Here is a 13,684-nt window from a genome sequence, read left to right as displayed (position 1 = left end):
TGACTTAACACTTCTACCTGATTATGGTTGACTGAACGAGAACAATATACTCCTGTCAATTAAATAGAAGATTTAGTTAGGGATATCACATTCCTTCTTGAATGTGACATAAAGATTCAAGAGTTTAAAAAGATGCCCTTAAAGAATGTCGAAGATTACAACATTTCTAAAATTTTGAGAATGAGGATTGATAATATTGCGTTGTGAGTCTTTGTTTTATCGTTATTTCCATGGCAAGTGCTCGTCTGAGCTCCAATCTCTAGTCCCCTCTTGCCAATCTTTCACGATAAACACCCGTCTAGCTGAAACCACTATCAATAATTTTCCCCACTCTTTATCAAAACGTAGATTCCATGAACAAAGCTTCTTTCTTAGAACTGTACGCCTGTGGAACTCTCTACCACTTGCCTGTTTCCCACCTGACTACAACTTGGATGTCTTCAAGTCCAACATAAACAAATTCCTGATTAACCGCCCCCTTAAGTAATGACACTTTATCAAATCTCCAAAACTAACAAATACTACAACACTATCCCATTGACTACTGTACACGCAATAACCCTTAGCCCCGAGTGGCTTCTGGGCCTTGATAAGTGGTGACCTCCATGTAAAAAATAAATAAAAAAATTTTTTAAAAATATATACATTATTTGATTTGTTTGAACTATTATTGTTTTTATCTTGATTGTTATTTCAGCCAATGTAACCTTTGACCTTCTTCAAGTGTATCTTAACAGTGGCTTTTATTGGTGACGTTGCCCATTCGTAAAATACACTTAAATAAATTTTAATTTATGCAGATTTTGTATTTATTATAGTCAATTCTCTATTGAATATTATATTGTACCTAATTCATAATACTGATTTCAAAAGACTACAAAAACAACAATGATTTGGGTTCCATCAGCTAGAACCGAAACCAAAACATTTAGCACTCCAGCAGCGATGCCTACTGTTTGAGCTATCAACAGATAGATAAGAAAGATTTAAAATTAAACCACTTCAAGCTATGAATGAATTCGCAGAAAAGTAATAGAAAAATGTCGGCAAATTGAAATGAACATTTTACATTTCAACTTACCGACATATTTCTGTACGTGTTATTCATCCATCCAAACAAAGATTTGACTTGTTATAATCCATCCTTGGTGTATGATTACTATTTCCTATTAATTTCAGTGTTATGTAACCAGTAGTTTTAGAATTTATTGATGAAATATTTTTAGACACACAGATATGTTTTATTTATTCGTGAATGATGGAAAGAATGGTTTGTTGAAAAAAAAAAAAGAAAATTTTCATTGGCTGAAACGTTGTGAGAATAACAACAAAGATGAGAACAGTAGTCTGAACAATCCAAATAATACAAATTATCAATCCTCATCTCAAAAATACAGAAGCACTATATCAAATCAGTATGGACCTGACTTTAAAAAATAAAAACATATATGTCATCCTATGAATTTATCAAAGTTCTTTTTCATCATCCAACTGAAAAACTCACTAACCATCATCCATGAGTTGCTTTTGGCCTAAGGAAGTGTTGAAAAAATATTAAAGTGCAAAATATGAAAAAAAATTGAGCAAAGATTGAAACTTGACTGATTAATTAAGTCAGGTATAGCTGCAGTGGAGGTTTACACTCTCAGAGAACTCTTGAGATTATTTTAGGAAATAAATTATTTGTAGATATTAATTGAAAAAGAAATGCTAAAATCTTGCTGCATGCACCTTCCAAAAGTTGTCCATTGTTTTAACGAATTTATTGGTATGAAAGGTGATTAATATTTTATCTCCGCAACTTGTTTGATTAAAAGCTTAATCCATGTGCAATTTGGATTAACCTCTTAAGTTATTTCGATCTCGCTTCAGAATCACAAATGCCATCTGTTGACCTTCACATTTTCAAGATGAAAACAATTATAATCAACGGCAGCCGTGTAGAATCTGTTATTTATAAATTAGGTATAGCTGATACTATTTATGTGTCGAAAACAAAAATGCAAGAAAACTGAATAATCTCCTCCAAAAGCAACGTCAATATGAACTCCAATGATAACGTTAACATAAACTCGACCAGTAATGCCAATATGAACTAAGAGTGACCTATGAAGCCACTGAGCAATTACTAGTGTTGTCTTTATATTGCTCTGGGCGAGTGCATTTCTGTATCTCAAGGGGTGTCTAATAATAACACGCACACACTGTTTTTTTTTGGGCACTTCCATGCATCCTCCATCACAATTTAGTACAGCACATATTAGTAAAAAGACATTTTCACTTGAAAAGCTATGTCAACCATACACAAGCAGCATAACTTTTACAACTCTGCTGCTTCATCCATTTTAGAGTATTGGGGTTATATTATCGTCTGGGTAAACCCATTGGGGTTGTATTATCATCTGGGCAAGCCCATTGGCATTATATTATTATCCTCTAAGCCCATTGGGGTTATATTATTGTCTGGCAAGCTCTTTGGGTTATACAAGGTGAAACGATAAAGAAAACAACCCTGTAACTTTATTTTAAAACTTTTATTGAAAAAAATCAATTCAAGTAACTTGATTATGTAGTAGAGCTGATATCTATTCAATGTAGCCACCTTCCACCTCAATCACCACCTGGATACAGGTTCAGAACTGAGAGCATGCTTTTTCCACAAGCACTGGTGGGAGCTCAGCGAATACTCAGCAGATGGGTGCGATTAGGCTGGCTTTGGTGTTGTAGGAGGTAATGTTGGTGATGTTCTTGACGTATATAACCAAACAAAGTAGTCCAGCAGGTTCAAGTCGGGGGAGGAGGGGGCAGTCAGAGAAGGGTACAAAGTCGTAGCATTCCTTCTGAAGTCAAGTCTGGGTCTCTTTGGACTTTGGGTTGGCACAGAGTTCTGCTGACACACCCAGGGTTGGCCAGCGGTCACCTGATTGCACCAAGGAATCACCACACTCTTCAGCACATTCAGATACATTTTGGTGTTGACTTTCAAGCCGACTTATGTGAGGTGGCAAAATGTGGCCCTTACTTACAACCACACCAAAGACCATAACCATCACCAGAAACTTTTTCATGATCCTGAGCACATCCCTATTATACGTGGCAATCCAGTGATGCATTTTGAGGGTGCTAGCAATGATCTACTTAGATCGGTAGAGAGCATGAGTTGTATAGTGGCGCATCTCCGATCTCGTTTGTTGAACATTGTGTCACTTTCAGACATGATAGAAGGCTTCTATCGCTCTTGAGATTTGTATACAATGGCCAACTAGTAGATGGTTTGCAACAAAAAAAAGAAAACTGATTTTCATCAAACAGAAATGGAATCATGTCATCTTTTCTAGGGCAATAATTTTATCGTTCCACTCTATTATCATCTTGCAAGCCTATTCGTGTTATGGTATCATATTTCATACATAGTCATTCACAGAGATTGATATCTGATTATTTTTGAGACTGAGCTTTGATCCACTGTACCATGGTGAAGGAAAATCTCATCGTTTATATAAACAATGTCAACTATGATAAAGTGCTATTCGCCTGCTACTTTATTAGCCTAAAGCAAAACACTTTGTAAATAAATAAAAAAAACTCAAGCACTATAGAAGTAATGGTCAAATGTTTATTTAAGTAGACATTTCATGAGATCATTTGCAATCACCAATTCCATAAGCCAACTAGATGGCTGTAGATTTGATCCCTGATTTGAAATGAGTGCTAGTTTAGCTGCACTGAAGTGCTGTGATATAGCAAAGTAGTCTTTCTGTGGATAACTAATATATATATATATATATATATATATATATATATATATATATATGACTGCTTCATTTAATCACATAAATTAATATACGAAGATATAATTTTATGTGAAAATTTTCAGTATTCAACAGTGCTCAATACATAAGTAGAGCTAGGTAGTAAGTTATGAAAATATTTATGGCAATTAAGCTACTCAGAATATTCTGTGTTTAATCCTTGTGAGAATTCATCAGACATCCGTTTCATCCTCGTGAGAATTCGTCAGGCTTATGCCTGACGAATTCTCACAAAGATGAAATGCGGAATATTCTGTGTAGTTTAATTGCCATATATATTTTCATAACTTACTTACTTATATATATATGATTCTGATGAAGATAAGTAAACTATCCCACTTGGTCATCAACTCAATATTTTGGTAAATACTACTTCAGAAAAACCATCTGTTGCCATTTACAGCTGTTTCATTTCTGAACCAACTTTTGCTATCAATCTCAATTTTATTTGGTGCTTTTTTTATGGTGCCACATCATAAAAGGATTTTATTTAAAAAAAAAAGAAAAAAAAAGCGTTTTTTTTATGCTAATAAGTGATAATTCTTATTACGTTTCTAAATTTTTATGGTGAGGATTGATTATTCATATTATTTGAATTCTTCGGATTACTGATCTCATCTTCAGTGTTATTTTCGCAATGTTTCGGTTGATTGTAATCTCTGGCCTTCTTCCGGTGTATCTTATTAAACTTTGAAATCTTTCTGTCAAATTTGAGAATTTGGAACAGAACCATTTATTTAATCCACAGAGATAACATGCTCTCATTCCATCAACCATGACTGAATAGAAATCTGAAGTAATTTGCAATCGTAGTCACCAACATTGAGGACTGAACCTACAATCTCAACTTTATAATTGAATTTTACCAAATACTCTATCCACTACGCCACGAACCCAAATTGCTTGGACTTCTACCCAGTCATAGCTGGCGAAATGAATATGTTACCTCCATGGATTAAATACAGAGTTCCGTTTGAAATTCCATGTAGATTCCTGCATTCGACAGAAAGGTTCTTGGAGTTCAACAAGAAGGTCAAAGTTTACATTCACCGAAACGTTGTGAAAATAACACTCAAAATGAGAACAGTAGTCCGAAGAATCCAAATAATAAGAATGATCAATCTTCAATAAACAGATGGAAGATATTGTTAGAATTAAAATAAAAAGGTGACTTTTTTTATTTATTTAAAGATTGTTTGGATAACAAGGATATTTTTATGGAAGTATTTTTTTCTGAACATTATTGATACTGATTGAGATTGTCGGACTGACTTCCTCATCTTGGTTGTTATTGTCACAATGTTTCGGCCGTTTTGCCCTCTGGCCTTCGTCAGGTATTTTGTATCGAACTGGGGAACCGTTTGTTAGGAGTCTCGAACCCAACCCTTTATTATTATTACGGGGGTACCGTGTTTGGACTCCAGCTAGGCTTTGGGACATAGTTGCAGATTCTCTGTTTTCAATGTTACTTTTTCACTGCCTTCGTCCAGGATTGAACTCAGCACCTTTGGGTAACTGTAAACTTTGATACAACGTCTAGGACCACTCGGCCATATGTTGGAAAGTGAGAAAACTTAAAGAAACAGCTCACATGCTCGGACATAACAACCTACTGAGCAAACCAAGCATAGAGCTGAATGCAATTTGGACACCTCTGATAGAGAGAGAAAACCTTGAATAACAACATAGGTTTAACATTAACAAAAACCAACTAAGAATTGTCCTAGTGACATATGGCCGAGTGGTCCTAGACGTTGTATCAAAGTTTACAGTTACCCAAAGGTGCTGAGTTCAAATGTTTCTTCTGTTGTGGTTTATTTGAATTATTTTAACACAATTGTTTCGATGATTAGGTTAAAATATTTGTAAGAAATAAATCAACATCTGATGATTGGTTCTTAGAGGTATGAAACCCTGTGTAATATTTATATATGTAGCGAAAAATGTACTTATGGCAAGTAAGATACAATTAATCTGACAATTTTCCTTAGGAATAAAATACAAGTGTTTCTGTATTACTTGCTAAAAGTATATTTTTATAATGGTGCTAGTATTGAGCACTGAAGTAAATACTGAAAAAAAAATATTCTTTTATAAGTGTATGTACATAAAACACACACACACACACACACATATATTAGAGTTGAGAGGATTAATTGTGAATTGGAAAAATCTTAACTTTTGAAGGTATCTGGAAATTATGAGCCTACTTTCCAATTCCTAAATGATTCTTTCAATTTTTTTCTTGACAATAAAACATGAAATAAATACAAATTTATTAGAAGTTCATTTACAACATGAAACTCATGGCTACAGAATGGGTTATAAATCCCACTTCCAGTTTTACCATTGATTCTCAGAGTTTACTCACAATAAGTTTATCGAAAACTTGGATTAAATACATAAAAGGAAAACTTTTAGAAATTTTCCGAACTAAAACGGAAATCATATCTACATTCAAACTTAAACCCCTCATTTAAAAAAGAAAAAGATTCGGGCATTTTTTACTATACCTAACAATAAAGAAGAAATATTCGACAAGTGTTACCAAAGGCAAGACTCTTCTACCTTCCTTCCTTTAAGCTTCTGACTGCGGGTTTTTCTCCAACTGAAAGACAGCCGGTTGTCCTTGACACAGAAACCCTCGAAGAGGTCAATCTATATAAATATCTAAAGAAGGAGATAAAGCTCAACACAAGAATCAGGATCTACCAGGCACTATTCTGCTTTATGGCTGCAAAACCTGGCCTATGTGTGCAAGTAACCTTCACAAACTGGAGGTATTTGACCATCACTGCCTGCACTGCATCCTACATGTCCGTCGGCAACAATTTATCTCCAACAACATGGTCTGGGCGCGTTGCAAGGTACGCTCCTTTCAACAATCTCTCCTAGCCAAACGCCTTCACTGGTTCAACCATGCGCGTCACCAAAATCCAGGTGACCTCATTCGTGAAGCCAGCAACCCAGTATTACTACCAGACTGGAAGAAACACTGCAGTGGTTAACTCAAAACCTGGCTCAGGATGGTAAAACAGGATACTGAAAGGATCCTTGGCCCCCGCCTCTATGGGCTCCACCGATAGAACCACAAATGGCTTACACTTGTAGCGGAAACAGCCTCTGACTGCCGCGCCTGGTCAGCTGTTATATGGAATGTGGTGAGCTTGTTGGATGGAGCCGGCTCAACCGATTCAGAGTGAACGCCGCAACAACCAACCAGCCATAAGTTTATTTGAGGGGCACTCTGACTTGCAAAAAATGCCTAGGCAGCCCTGTCTGCATTTCCTGATAAGAGCGCCTTGGCTGATTAGCAATAAACTAACTCCTTTTCAAAGAGAGCAGGTAAGGCCTTGGAGGGTGGACCTCCTAGAACTGTACAGAATTAAACTCTCATCACAAAATCAACAGGGACCGGATTATTACTGGAATGGTCGACTCTTGATTTTGGGAGTCGAGGATAAAAATCCCTAGTCTACTGAAAAAGACAACTTTTAAGTGTTTGATTTAAATTTTTTTAGTTGATCCAAATGTCCAGCTCATCATTCCATTTAATTGTTGGGTCTTTTGTTAGATAAAGCTAACACAAATATCACACAGAATGGAAATCTCTGTGAAAATAGAAACAGCTCAAAAAAGTTTGCCACAACCAAATAATTTTTTTAATTCTTATTGATTTAAATGTCTGGAATATTTTTTGTCATATTTGGGCTGGTGAATCTGTCCCATTTGACGGTCCTTGATAATGTGCAAAAATCTATCTGTAATTTGATTAGCCCTATCCTTTCTTCTCTTGCAGGTGTGATATTACTGGTCTCAGTTTTTTCTATAAATGCTATTATGGCATCTGTTCTTGAGAATTGTCTGATCTATTTGGTACTTCTTTTATTCCGACTCATTTGTCGCTGTTTTGATACCTTATTGTAATATGCCTTCCTATTCCAGTAGCTTCTTTCCAAGAACTACAAGCTTGTGGAACTATATTCCTGTTAACTCTTTTCTTCCTACCTATATAACCTTGTTTTCAAATCCAATAGGCATCTCCTGTCTTTGTGATAATCATTTTTTGTTCTGGTTAGCTCATTATATCGAGTGGCTTCATGCTTTGTCTGGAGCGATTTCCATAAAAAGATATGATCTTTCTTTCCATTCTTTAAAATAAAATTCCAGAGATTTTATAGGTTTTTATAAAATTCAAGAGATTTTATGGTTGTCGGGATAATAATAAACCATTCATCATATTTTGTTTATAGTTTCTTTGTTTGGACTGAAAAAATAAATCTTGGCCAAAAGTGAACAAAGGTTCATGGTCATTACCATGTTTATGGTGTGAACAGTAAACAGATCGGTCAACAAGTTTTTCAACTTGAATCGCAGTCCTTGAACTGTGAAAAGCAAGATATTTCCGGTAGTCACGTGTTTTCAAAGTTGATTTGATTTAAAGTAACACGGTTCCTTCTGTAAATAGTTATTCTTTCATCTAAGTGATGAACCTATTATTTAGTAGCATTTTTTTTTTCACATTATAAAATTGTTTAATTTTAGTTGATATTTGTATGCTGTTGTTTTGTTGTGATAAAGATGTCTGCCATGTTTTTTTTTTTATGTAACTACTTTTATAACGTATTTTAGTTATTATCCAGAAGTAATTTTAGATTTTTTAAGGTTTCTGTATTTTGAATTAGTTTTTCTTGCTGAAACTCTAACGAATGTAGTGTGTTTGTGCATATCATCAGCTTTATAATAATAAGAGCAAAGTGTAGTATCTGTTCTGATGCTACAATTTTCTGTCTTCAGTCAATGAAGGAGAAAGCCTTCTAGACTGTGCAATTTTTATTTTTGTTCCAATCCGAAGTACTCCTCTTGGGAAGCTTGATTTTCTTCTTTAAAAACTGACTTTATGCCTAACTCTGCCGTCGTAAGGAGACACATAAATAGAAATTCAACTCTACACAATATATGCAGCATCTTTTTAATGTTTATATGTGATAGAAATAGCAAGATTAACTAATTTGCATATTAGTTTTGAAAAAGGATTTATTTGAATATTTTATATTACAAATTGAAACTAAAACAAGGATGCAATTTTCAAACGATAAAATAATTTTTTTTTTTAATCCTTTTTCAAAGCAATAGAAATTGGCAGATTTAACAGGATCTGGTGGCTATTGTAACTCTGGTAGGGAGGTGGGGGATCACTGAAATTTTATAATACCTCAACCCTAACCCCAAATCACGCCTACGTTCTATCCAGACAGCATGAACGACCAAGATATCGATTAAGAACTAAATCGAAATTGGTCATTTGATAAAGAATTGGCCCTGTTTATTAATAAACTCATGTAATGATTTTCCATAAAATGCAAACACACACACACATATACACACACACACACACACACACAGGTGTGTGTTTGGAGATAGAAAATATATGAACACATTTGACTATTAGCAGAAATCTCTCTAGAGCTCTTTCGATTATCATATCATCAGAATAAAAATCAATAGCAATGAAAAAAAAAATAATTGCGAAAATAAAGAGCAATGGAGGATCCTTTTATATATTTTTAAAGTGTCAAAAGACGATTGAAATAAAGAATTTAATTCAATAAACGAGTATAAGACTATTAAAATGGCACAGTGCAGGAGGAACAAAAAACAGAAGGGAGGTGGTTAAAGTTCCCCAAAGAGATTTAACAGTTTTTCCATTCTGTCAGTACAAAGGTTTTTGAACTGCACACCTGTGGAATTGTCTTCCGTTTTCCTGCTTTCCGGCTGACTACAATATGGTTGTCTTCAAGTCTAACGTAAATAAGTTCTTGATGAGCCGTTCCATATAAGTTATCAAATTTACCAAATTTTCATTACTAATGATTACTATAGTTTCCAATTTCTACTGTACACTCTTTAACCCTTATCCTTGAGTGGCCTCTTGGCCTTGATAATGTGGTGATGCCTATGTAAAAAAAACAAAAAAAAAAAAAAAAACGCAATAGAGGTAGATTAAAAAATTTTCAAATGATCTTTGGAATCTGCTTCTAGTACCTCAAGCCACTATTTCACCATTTCGATAACAATAAAATGAAAGATTCATTGATCCTCTTTCAATCCCGGGCAATATATATATACTAGCAAGTAGCCCTGTCATAAAATATGTATAAATATTATATTTTGATTAATGCAGATTTCTTATTCATTATAAACAGAAATACCATAGGTATTAAATGTAACGTTAAATTCCTTTAACAAAAAATGAAGTAACAAAATCGAAACTGGGGAAAAATGCATGCGAGTATTATGTTTTTTTCTAACTAGTTCACTTGTAAGTTAAAAAAAAATATACTCCAAATGAGATTGAAACCAAAACGTAAAGACAGTGAGTCAAGTACGATAACCATTAGGCCATCTATATATATATATATATATATATATATATATATACCAACATTCATTTAGTGTTGATTTCAGCACTCATTAATTTTAATTTAATCAATTGGTTTGTCCTGCTTACATTTAAAATGGCATTTTCAACACTAAATGTGCAGATTGAATGCCATATCTTAAGAATGGATCCATTCTTGTTTTGTGGTTGTTGGGCAAGTTAGAAACAAAAGCAGAAATGGCCATAATTAAATTTTTGTTTATGTGCTTCGCATTTTCATCATGCTTACCATGTGATTGCTGATCATGTTTTTGCCCTGCCACCTGATTAAGTTATCGCCTGTCAACAACTGACTGACCACACACATCTCATCCAAATAACACATCAACTTATCTATGAAATTATCTCTTTCCATTAAAACCCTTTCTATCTATCTATCTGTCTGTCTGCCTATCTATCTGTCTGTCTGCCTATCTATCTGTCTGTCTGCCTATCTATCTGTCTGTCTGTCCGTCTATCTGTCTGTCCGTCTATCTGTCTGTCCGTCTATCTGTCTGTCCGTCTATCTGTCTGTCCGTCTGCCTGTCTATCTATTTGCCTGTCTATCTATCTGTCTGTCTATCTATCTGTCTGTCTATCTATCTATGCGCGCATACATATGTGCGTGTCATTACATGATCACCGTCAAATTCTTTTCCCTTGAACATTATAAAAATATCTTTGTTTTCCACATCTGATCAGACGATAGACAATTTTTTTTAATTCTTTTTTTCAATTCCATTACAAGACGATTAAACTTAAACATCTTCAAAAAAAAATGTCATAGACCATGAAACTAAGTAAGAATTATTATCCACGTAGATAGTTAATCCTATGAAGACCAGTGCAACTAAAAAAAGCAAATTAAAAACTATTCAAAAGCATAATTGTAAAAAAAAAAAACACACACTGGCAGTTTTTGAATGGAAATCTTTTCAGGACTGTAACGGAAGTAAAAATGTAGGAATTTTCAGGAGGTTTCATGTTGATAGGATTCTGAAAAATCACAGGCATGTTTTACTATAGACAACAAAACGTAAAGGTGTTTAAAACAAATGTTATCAAAGGCAAGATAAATTACTCTTCTACTTAAAAGTTTTAGTGTTTTGACTTATTTTAAAGCATTTATTCAGTTCAAAAATTAAACAACATATGATCCAATAAATGTTACTATTCCAAAAGAAATCTCTTCTTTTTTATTTTACCTGAATACTTCCAAGAGGATTGCAAATTGCATTGCTATGATGACTAAGCTTATGCATTCATGACCTGAAAGTTTCATCTCTGTTGCAGATATTGATGGTGTGAGACTCTAAGAAAACAATTCCTGTCACAGACGTATGTCAGAAGTAAAGATGTGTCATTAAATTCTTGGCAAAATGCATTGAGAATTGTAGTGACTATGTAGAAAAATAAATTCTGGAGCAAAAAATGTCACTCGTCTTAATGGTATCATTCCCACTCTTTAGCTCTTCAACTTTTTGAGTTTAAAAAAAAAAGGAGGTTTTACTTTTGAAATGACCTTCATATTTTTTATGTATATTTCTTTTAGCTGCTTTTGATAAGAACAACCACTTGAACTTGACTTTGAGAATTTTTTTTTCTTTTTTCTTTTGTTTTTCTGTTTTTATGAGCGTGTGTGTGTGTGTGAAAGAAATTAATGAAAAAGAAAAAAGATTTAATGAATAAACTTTTTTTTTTTTTTAATTCAATTTTCATCCCAAACAAGGCACAGTGCCACTTTGAAGCAGGGGGCTACTATTAGGGACTTAATTAGCAGGGTCATTATGAAGGGAGATGCGTAGAAAGATGTTTGTTAACATTACACTTGAACTTCTGCATATCATTGCAGTTGGGAAAGCAGAATCCCGGAAGGGAGTTCCAAAGACCCGCAGTTCTGGGGAAGAAACTATTGGAGTAAAAGGCTTTCTTGCACCTAGGGATCTCTACTGTAAAGGGATGAGACTTAGTAGCTTGTCGGGTTTGTCGGGGGTAGTTACGTTGGGGAGGTACAAGTGTTTGCAGTTCGTCAGAGCATTCACCATTAAAGTATTTGTAGAACAGGCAGAGGGATGCAACATCTCGTCGATGGGACAGAGGCTGAAGCCTAGATGACAGTTCAGGACCTATCAGGTTGGCGACTCTCTTTTGAACCCTGTCCAGGAGCGAGAGACAAGCAGCAGATGCACCAGCCCAGATGTGACAACAGTACTCCATACATGGGCAAATGGTTGCCTTATAGAGGTATAGGATACTGTCAGGCGTTAGTAGTTTTCTAGCACGATAGAGGGAGCCAACCTTCCTTGCAGCAGCCTTGGCAATGCTCTCAATGTATCTATTCCAGTTCATATTCCCTGTAAACGTTAGGCCGAGGAGTTTAAAAGAAGTACTTTCAGGCAATGTGTTCTTGGCCATTGCTATTGGTGGTAGAGAAGGTTTCTTGTAGTTATTGAAGGAAACAAGCTTAGTACATACTGATGTAATAACTTTCACAATCCGTGCTCTATGATTCTATCCTTTAACCTGTCATTATTCACGGCCTCCATTCAGTCTTGAGAGACAATGGATAACCACTGTAAGGGTAGCTGTGCATGTCATTGTGAAGCAAGGATTGCACAATTACCAACCATGCATGTCGCATTGCATCAGTGTTCACAATTATGGCACATCAACCATTTTTTTTTGGGGGGGGGATAATAAAAACGAAAGTGGAGTACCTTTTATATCCTGCTCTCGTGCCCCTTAGCCGTGTGCCTGAGTGGTTTGTGTCCCGGTGTTCATCGCATCCAGAACAAAAGCTCTGTCAATGCCTAGCAACAGATGCAAGTCTCATTTCTTCCTGTACAAATGGGTTTTATTCAGTCACTATGGTTTTCATGTACACTCTTTAACTCTTATCTTCGAGCGGCCTCTTGGCTTTGATTAGTGGTGATGCCTATATTAAAAAAAAAAGGTCCCTATTTTGTTATAGTTTTAGCTGCCATTTATTTCTATCTTGTCGCCTCCACAAGGTGACTGCCGATCCATGTTCTCAGAGAATCAAAGACGGACTTTTTCTGATCTGCCTCCTCTCTCTCTCTCTCTCTCTCTCCAAAACAAACACTTTTCTAACCCGTATCAATTTTCCCCTAAAATCGCGTTCCATGAATCATTCTATGACATGGTGATTCGCATCACACCTTGTCAACGATTGCTCTGCCTGTTCCACTCATCTCGCTAATTCTAATTTTGGTATGACACTTTTTTAAAAACAAACGACCGCCTGTGCTAACAACTTCTAATCTAAAAATAATGAGCTCCAATTTCTAATTCTATATATTGCACTGGCCACAACTGTCACTCCCTCTATGATCGGCCTATTATATGACTCGCGTCCTGAATTGGCACTGCTTCATTCCAATGACAAGGAAAAGTCCAGGACAACTGCAAATAATGCCAAGATAAGTGGAGA

The 13,684-nt window shown here is 35.2% G+C and overlaps 1 protein-coding gene across 3 annotated transcripts in view; it reads left to right on the top strand.

Annotated features, from left to right (window-relative positions):
* Positions 1–13,684, top strand: part of LOC145277510 (retinoic acid receptor RXR-alpha-B-like) — an 88,884-nt gene that overhangs the window by 55,008 nt on the left and 20,192 nt on the right. The window lies entirely within an intron of this gene.

The sequence above is a fragment of the Euprymna scolopes genome, chromosome 6 (genome assembly GCF_053919585.1).
Source record: "Euprymna scolopes isolate OS-2025 chromosome 6, ASM5391958v1, whole genome shotgun sequence".
NCBI lineage: Eukaryota > Metazoa > Mollusca > Cephalopoda > Sepiida > Sepiolidae > Euprymna > Euprymna scolopes.
The sequence above is the reverse complement of the archived record's forward strand: the minus strand, read 5'-3'. Positions and strand labels throughout refer to the sequence as shown.